Raw genomic sequence first — 9,989 nt, 5'->3', positions numbered from 1 at the left:
CCTTGGTTTGGTACCTTTGTAGGGAATTGATAAAGGATAGGATGGAACCTTTTTCCTTTTCAGGGTCCCATCTGGGGTGCCATGTTGAGCCGCCGCCTGTAACAGGGATTGACTGCCTGTTTTTAGGTTTATAGCTCCTCTCTTTGGTTCTTATTCACCAGTGAGACTCTCGTGATTCCCAGTTTTTTCTACACACGGGGAACAAGTGTGTGAGACTACTCTTTTATTATTTAGCCACGAGAGAGGGAGAGAGACTCGTGGTTTCATTGTATCCCGGTTTATTTCTACACGCAGGGAGTCAACGTGTGAGACTACACTTTTATTATTTAGAGAGGGAGAGGGAGAGAGACTCGTGCTGTCTGCCTATTGAGGTTCACTAAACATCACTATTTAGATACACTCAGTTAGGACTTTAAAGGCACATGAGATAAATCCATTGTAGATACCACCCAACTACAGTATGTTTATTTATTACAGAATAAAAACCATATAAGATAATCTTCTACAAGTTCATGACAATTTCAGGCCTAAGTTTTTTATAGGTCTATTTTTTTCATTTGATACACATACTCTTTGAACACAAAAGAGAAGGTATTTGTATTTATTGATGTCTCTCAGGCTTTCTGGGGCTTACCTGGTTGTCGTTAGGTTGTCTTCAGTGGCAGAGGTCAGATATAAAAGAGAGGAAAACATCTATTTGAGTATGTCAACCTGTTTATTTAAGACAAAAGGCTAAATACAAACGTTATTTTTTGTTCCCCTTATCACTCGTGAGCAAACATGGAGCCTCTATGTAATACCCTATGCGGGTTTGATTTTTTATTATTTTGTTTTTCTACCTTTGCAGGTTATTTTCTCCCGCAGAATATGGGACAGAGTTAAAACTGTGTGAGTTCCACCAAGGTGGTGCAGAGACGACCTCGAGTCGAGCAGCAAAAAGAAGAAGTAGAAGTAGTCCTTTTCCAGAGGAGAGGTCCTCTCCCACCGAAGTGGAGAAGAGGATCTGTCCCGTCGATGTCTTGAGGAGGAGTGTGTCGAAGTTCTTCTGCTCTAGGCTAAAGAGGTGGTGTTTTTTTCATTTTTTCATCCCCCTCTGAGCTCAGCACAATGCCCCGTCCTTTCACTGGGGGCCGTTGCTTCCTGTCCTCGTATGGTTTTGCAGAAGCTGCAGATAGAACATCCTGTCTTCTTGAAAGTGTCACACAAGACTTGCTCTTTAGGAGCAGAAAACTGAGCAGAAACAATTTTGACAATACATAATCACATACATGTAATCATTTATCATATCTATGGTCATATTTTACACTTAACACACAAAGATACCCCACAGACAGGATCTTGGGGTTTCAACAATGGCTATCGAGATAATTTTCCCGTTATGGCATCAATACCATTCTTAAAATTTAGATTTTATTTTAGTTAAATAAAAACGTTAACAGAGATGTGTAGTTTGATCAATCATTGTTCTGGGAATCGATGTACATGCCTGTAACCTCATGACGTATTTTTGACAGTTTGTTAACAGGAGAAATTCGTATTCAAAAAAAAAAAAAGTCGTATTTAAAAGAGACATGTTAAACGTGAAACTAAATGTTGTGTTCATATTTTTTCTGCAAAGTGCACAAAATATAAATGAGTGCACAACTTTTTATTTATGAATACAAATTTGTCTTTATGAATACAACTTGTTCTTTATGAATATGATTCTTTTTGAAAGCTTTCCTACCCCATACCTTACCGCCATGCCAGGGGACCCAGTCCAACGGAGAGCCCCCCCAGCACCAGACAAGCACCCCACCACCTGGGAGTCCTGAGCATCCCCCTACCCCAACTCCAGGCACAAACCAGGGTCCCTCAAGAGAGACCCACCTCAGCAATCCAGGCAACCACCTGCTCGGCCCACAGGAAGTCCAGTAGAAAGCAAGAGAGGGGCCAATCTCCTTCATCCAAGAGGAAGATGTCCAGGAGAGGTGAGGTCCCATGGGCCAACCAGGTTCCCTAACTGTTGGAATTTTGGAGGGGCCCAGCGTCTGAGGGAAAAAAACAAAATGAGCACCACAGGAGCATGTTCATATTGTGATTTAGGGCTGCCACAAACGATTATTTCAATAGTCAACTAATCTCTGATTATTTTATTTTTTTTCGATTAGTTGACTAATCGGTTCATGCGGCGACTGGATGTAAATCACACATCTTAACCATTATTAGCTTAAAACTTGAAGTGCTTAAGTTACATGAAACTAAAATTTGTTTAAGCCTTTCATTAATCATGCAGGTATAAAGTATTTCAAAAGCTATTTGTAGATAAAAACACACTCGAAATATTTCACCACTGAGGCCCATTTATAAAAGCAAAACATTAATGACATATTTTAACTCAAGATATTGATATTCCTATACATAAAAAAAAACTCATGATGTCCAGATAAACACAGTGCTTTGAGACATTGCATCTTAAAAAAGTGGGGGAATTTATATTTTTAAAAAGGGAGAAAAGCAGGGGATGTTAGAATGTACAACAGTACTTTCATTCTTTCACTACCTACATCCCACTGCACATGCGCAGACCAAAATTACTTCTTTTTTTCAGTTTAGCGGAGAACCCATTAATCTGTGATACTTCTTTTATGACCAAATTATTTGTCGACTATTTTAATTGTCAACTAATCGTGGCAGCCCTAATGTCATGTGATTCCCAGCTCGTGGCCAAGTCTAAAGACGCAATTAAAGCTAAAAAACTCTTCTTTTGTCTGTTCTCCTAAGGTCTTTGTCTGATTACTGAACTGAAGAATGATGAATATATATATATATATATATTTATATATATATATATAATTTTTTTCTTATAGAAAATCAATGGGACTCAGTTATTTCTTATGATTCCTGAAAACTATAACACAGTGTGATTATTCTCATAGGAACCCACTGACTTTTTCTTATTTCCATCCATTATTCCTCAACAATGCTTCTACTATGCATGTTGTAGTATTTGATTGCCTCGCTATGATTTCAAAAATTATTTTGTATTTAACAAATTTAAGACTATTTGAAAAACAAATAATTTGGTGAAACCTGTGAAATGATCAGTGATAATTAAGTCCTTGCAATTGATTGCTGTATGCAATCAAATGGTTCAGAATGAGATTATAAATCTTTTTATTTTAAAGTTATTTGCTAAAAGCAACAATGTAAACCACGAGGAAAAAACAGTAACTCGGGCATAGTTCGGACAACAAATATTGGAACACATTTATTCATATTTTGGATTCTTTATTCAAGAGTTTCCACTGTAAAACACCTCGTGATTTGATTTCAGTTTCATGGCAGCTCTCCTTTCAGATCAATCCTTTGGATTTAAGTGCACTTGGGACCAGCACATAAAGACATAAATGGTGCGTTTGTGTGTACTGTTGTTGCGACTTTGAGTTGATGGATTCAGAAAGTCTCCCATTAAGTAACCACACCCAATCCTGTGTGACTTTAGAGTCTGGCCAACAGATGTCACTGATGTGTCAAATGCTTTACAGTACCAAACAATTTCAACACAATTGATTCATATTATGCGAGTTAAAAGGGCACTTTTGAGTGTTTTTATGTGCTGGTCCGAAGTTCAGGTAAGGCAAAGCAAGGCAAGGTAGGCAAGTTTATTTGTATATCACATTTCATTTACAAAGACGATCCAAAGTGCTTTACATAAAACATTAAAAGAAACAATGAAAATAAATAGTGAATTTGTGATGATTAAAATAAGATTAATAGAAAGTGAAAAGACCTGAATTAAAAACACATAGATAAACAGTTCAGATATAAACATTTGAATACATATTAGTTAAATGTAGCTCAGAACAGGGGGATTTTTGACTTGGATTTAAATGCACTGAGTGTTTCAGCTGATAAGGTTATTTGGAAGGCTGTTCCAGATCTCTGGAGCATAGAAGCTGAATAGAGCTTCTCCATGTTTAGTTTTGACTCCAGGAACTGACAAGATCCAGATGACTGGAGAGGTCTGGCTGGTGCGCAATAAGTTGTGAGGTCAGTCATGTATTTTAGTGGTAAATAATTCAAAGCTTTATAAAACAGTAACATAACAAGTTTATCCACTGGCAGACAGCAGTGTAAAGACCTCAGAACTAGACTGAAGTGGTCTAATGTCTTGGTCCTTGTGAGAAACCAAGCAGCAGAGTTCTGAATAAGCTGCAGTTCCCCGATTATTATTATTATTATTATTATTATTATTATTATTATTTGGTAATACTACAAAAACATTGTTACAGTAGTCAATTCGACTAAAGATGAACGCATTAACTAGTTTTCCCAAGTTCTACTTGGATGTCAGATCCTCAATCCTTGAGACTTTTATGAATTGATCAGAGGCTGATTTTGTGACTACTTTCATGGGTTCATTAAAATGGAGGTCTGTGTACATCACTATGCCTAAGTTTCTAGCCTGGTTGATAGTTTACAGATGAATAGCTTAAAGTTCTGTAGTGACATACAACTTTTTTTTTCTTAAGCCCCAAACACAAAAATGTATTATAAATAAATATATATACATATATATATATATATGAAATTTGTGGCACATCCAGTCAATAATGTCCTCAGTGCATTTACTAAGAGCCTATGCAGGGCATCTGTCTCCTGGTTTCGATGTAATATATATGTGTGTCATCTGCATAGCTATGGTAACTAATGCTGCTCTCCATAACCTGAGCCAGTGGGCTTTCTTAGGAGAGGTTTAGTTACAGCTGTGTTAATTGATTATCCGAAAACACCAGATGTTACAGACAAGTTCCCAATCTGGAGCAGGACTGGCTCCAGGATCTTTTAAACTTTTTGAAAAAGCTTGTGGTTAGAATGTCCAGACAGCAGCTGAATGAGTTCAGTTGACCCGGTTCTCAGTTGAGCTGCAAGACTTGAACACCATTCACTTGACATGATAACAGCTTACAGTCTGTCAGTCATAACAACAAAGAATAATTACGTGGCCTTATGATTGTTCTTAAATTGTGATGTATCACTGATTCTTGTTTTGTTTTCTGTTTTTTTATTTCTACTTATTTTTACTTGTATTGTTATTATGATTATTCTTTTATGAATACAATCTGCACAAATTGTCTTTGTTAATGAGAATATTTTGAATTTTTTTTTTTGCATTGACTAATCTTGATGATTTTTCTTCCTGATAATGATCATCATCGGGAAAGTCATTTGCATTGATTGGTGTTGGAGCTCAGGGGTATGCTCGGATCATCATTGCCGGGAGGGTCTTCTGTATCAGTCGGTGCCGGGGGTCTGGAATATATTCCGAATATTATAGATAATCATCTGTTGTGCTCTGGATATCTCCTGCCTGTTGGCGTGGGGATTTTTTTCTGGTGATGATGGTCTGAGTGTGCTTGGGCTTCTGGTATTGATTTATGTGGATGATGTTTTCCTGATTGTATTCGGCTGAGTATATTTAGAATATTGGTACTGATTAATATAAATGATTTGTCTGTGGATGCTTGAAATTTGATTACATCCCTGATCTTAATGATCCTTAATAACCTGAATCTATGAATGTAGGGTATTCATTTTTGATATTAAGCCCTGAACCGGATATTGATAATTCATGCAGAGAAAATGGTATGGTCGAGCCGGTGTAGGATTACATAAATTAGCTTACTTACACTCCCTTTCAAGCGATCAACTTGTGATTTATTATGTAATGTTATTTTATGTATTAATACCTGATTGTTTAAAATAAACCATTTCATTCATTCACATTATCTCAGAAAACAAAAACAATCAAATCTATTTCCAAAACAATAAATATCTTAAAGATTTTAACAGGTCCTCCATGCCATCATCAAATGCTGCATGTGAGGACTTCGCAAACCACTTCATGGGTAAAATCAATGCCATAAGATTTACCATTTCATATGCCATACTCTTGTTTTAACAGATCACCAGCAGTGTTTTTACCTGAGGAAACACTGGAGAGTTTTGTTCTGGCTAAAATACTTTATTTTACTTACTTTATATAAGATACTTTATTTGGGATTTTTAAAGTGATAAGTGTTTCTAAAAATGTTTATTTAGACTTTTTTATATTAGTTATTGGGGGTATCTGTTTAAGAAAGTGGGAAAATGTCAAGTTTCATCAGATATTATTCACAATCTAAGTTTAAAACGGCTGATAAGAAAACTCTAATTACCCAGCATTCTAGAAGTACTTAAACGCATCACTCGTGGATGAATCAGTAAGATGTGAAAAGAGTCTCACGATGGAATCCATGTGTAACTTAGGTTTCATCCATGTACGAGAGGTGATTTGTGTGTATTTTTTAAAGATTTTTGTGTGTAATTAGTTTCAAGCTGTTGTAATTTAATTTGTGGATGTGTAAATTTTTTTTTTTTTTAATTTTGTAATTTTTTTTACTTATTATGAGTTGCAAATTAAGAATACGCACGCACAAATCCAAAGTTATGCACAAATCAAGAATAAAGCATGTACAAATACAAAGTTATGCACAAATCCTATATTACGCACGCACAAATTAAGAATAGACAAGCAAATCATTATTTTTGAACAAATCAAGAATTATGCTCACAGATAAAAAGGCTTTTTTAAGTTCCCATGACAAATAATTTTCTCAAAAAGGACCTAGAGTGGAGCTCTGTCCATCCTTGCTGTGCACTGTTACCATGACAACGCGAAGCATTGCATATTTAACAATCCATTTTTATTTAAAAAAAAAAATTAACCCCAAAATAGCCTATAACAGGACTGAAGTTCTAATAATTTTCTCAAAATATTTAGTTTTTCTTAAATGAACCTGGTATGAGTGGTAAAATGTTTCTCTGGGTGTGCAATAACCCGGAAGTAACCATACAACACAAAAATGTGAATAACATAAAAGCACCCCCTAAAATGTTTTTATTGCTTCAAGGCTTTTTGATTTTATCAGTAACCTTCATCCCAAAAATATAAAACTATATTTTTTTATTGATTTATTATCCCACTGAAATTGTACTGTTGTGTTGCTGAAATCTGTAACCAACAACCAGACAACATAGAACTGTAAAAACAATGCAGTAAATTGCACATACAAACTGTGTCATTGTTAGTGATTAAAAAAACATATAATACAGGCTTAGATCGTGTGTATAAATATTGTAATGTTTAACGCCGCAAGTCGTCGGATACTGCAATTTTGTTTTTTCATTGTATGTGGAAATGTGAAACTGTCAGCAGGGGCCCGTTTCAAGAAGTAGGTTAAACAAATTTAGAGTTCAAACCTGAATTCAGAGTCCCCGGACTCAAAATTCTCAAACTTAGTTTTCGGTTTCAGAACAGCTGAAAAGAGTTGATTCGATCAACTTGAAGTTGTTGGAACCAGAATCAGGAGCTATTGAGCATTTTGTGTTGCAATATGATCCATATTTATATTTTTTAAAAATCCTCATATATATATATATTTTCCCCAAAAATTATTGTCGAATAAAAATGATGACGAGTCTTCATTAATAGCTCGTATGAATGCAGACATTTATTAGTTATTGATACATTATTGTTTTTTTACAGAATGGCCTTTCCCCAAGCCTGCACTTTGTAGACGGTCCCTTAGCAGCCGTCTCACTGCTGTGTCTCTAACTGCAGCTCAAAGAGAGCATTTCTCATTAAACAGCAATAAGTGATCATTTTTCTTTTGAATTGTATTTGAATCTCACTCTTTGTGATAACACAAAATGATTGACATACTTGCTGTCAGATCTGAATGTTTTTCATATGAGCTATTGAGCTCAGAAGTCCGAATCTGTGAATATCCATCCAACTTTACTGAAATGGGATAGGTTTTGGTTTCTGAACGCAACACGTTTTACGTTCTTACAATAAACTATATTGTTTGAACAATAAAGTTTTTATGTTCTTACAATAAACGATATTGTTCGAACAATATATTTTTATTGTAAGAACGTGATAGAAACAAGAAAGTTATATTGTTAGAACAATAAACTTGTCACGTTATAACATGATATGCCATTTTTATCATTTACACTGGGTGGTAGCTCTGAGCTTCCGAAGATAAGCAACCAGATAACATAGAACTTTAAAAACAAACAGTAAATAGCACATAAAAACTGTGTCATTGTTAATGATTAGAAAACCGTATAATACAGGCTTAAATCGTGTGTATAAATATTTTAACGTTTAACTCTGCAAGTCATCTGATACTTGAATATTGTTATTAAACTGTATGTAGAAATATAAAACTGTTAGCAAGTTCCCGTGACCATAATTAGACACTTGTTTTTCAGGACGAATGGGAATTGTTTGGTCTCATTAATTTGTTATAGAATATTAAAAACAAAAAAACGTATTGGTCGGTACCAATCCAATGCTTCTGTTGATGTTATTCTTGCTGAAGTCTACAGATCCTCCACATAGGGTATTTTATAGTTTTTGGGATGCATCGACAGTTGGAAATAATTTTTAACTAACAAAGTCACTTTTACTTGCAATTACCAAACAAAGTGATACCGATTAGTTATCTCTTACAACATCCTTGATGTATCTGCTTTCACTGCGTTTTGTTATGAACCCACACCCACCAAGTGTGAACGCACTAAGGGTGTATTCAGGCTGGACACATTTGGTCGTCTTAAAGTTAACCAGAGTTTATTTCCCCCCATAATTCCCTTACAAAGTTTCAGTCTGAATATGTGCAAACAAACTTTAGTCCTAGACCAGGAACCGCTCTTAGACCGATCTTTCGAGGTGGTCTCTGTTTATTTCCAGTCGGATTGAACTTCGGTTTACTCTCAGATTACCCAGTCTGTATACAATCAGCTCCAAGATTGAAATAACTGAACCAAAGCCGGCAATGGACACGTAAGGAATGAGGCTTTCAGTCAACTGTGGACAAATTTAAGGCAGTGATTGTCATGTCAGCAAAAAGGAAGTAATTGGTCCAACTTCTTGTTGGACCGTTAATTTTAACACAGCTAAAGACACTTCTTTCTGGTTTTTCAGTATCCTGTTACATGGCAAGCACATGGGAAGCTGCCGTGATGTCATCCTTATTGTTGTTCCTTAACAGAATTCTCTTGAAAACAATGCCATTACACTACAACAATGAGACACAGCAACTCATTGAAATGTGGTCAGATGAATTTGGGCTAAACTTTTAACATTGCTTTTCACTTCTTTTCCCCGACAATCTATATGTCACACTTACTAGCGTACCCCGTAGCGTTCCCAGCAACTGTCTTGTACCATGCTTCCACTGTGCCAAAGTAGCAGTTAAATTGTTGAAACCAGCTTTCAAACAGATGCTCAAGATCGATCACTGAAATAATAATTTGAATAGTTTGAATAAGAGAAAAATCTTGGTAAACCACAGCACTGTAGCACCTCCATCTTTCTCTTTTTGTTTTGAACCAACTCGTAACTGCTTGCCAATGACTGAACAGATATTTAGTGATGTTGTTTTGTTTACAAGCTTTGGTCCGAAGCAGAAATCACTGGTAAAGCACCAGTCTGAATACAGAACATGTTACAAAGATGTAGCGAAATGATTATTCTAAAAATGATAAGTCATATTTTGAGATCTTGCAGCATGACTTAGGTGCATGGCAAGAAAAATAAAAAAAAAGGCTAAACGTTCAAGACCAAAAGCAGTAAAGGTAACAATTTCATGGCAAGGCAGTTAAAACAAGATTGAAGAGATGGAACAAAAATCTGGATGATGAATAATGGTACGGTTCAACTATATTTAATAGCTAGTTTAAGATGAGGACCAAGACTGACCTGTTAAGATCCGGCATGGCAACAAGAAGCTAACACGTACAGAAGGTTAATCATAAACCATGACAGCTTCATCTTTTTGTCACCCTTTTTCTTGGAAAGACATAAAAAGAGCACAAAGCTAATCAATTTCACGTGGGAGCTACAACAACCGCAATTGTTTCGCTTCATTAAAAAAAAAAAAGAGGAGAAACTG

The sequence above is a fragment of the Oryzias melastigma genome, linkage group LG16, assembly GCF_002922805.2.
Source record: "Oryzias melastigma strain HK-1 linkage group LG16, ASM292280v2, whole genome shotgun sequence".
Classification (NCBI taxonomy): Eukaryota; Metazoa; Chordata; class Actinopteri; order Beloniformes; family Adrianichthyidae; genus Oryzias; species Oryzias melastigma.
This window is presented reverse-complemented; position numbering follows the sequence as displayed.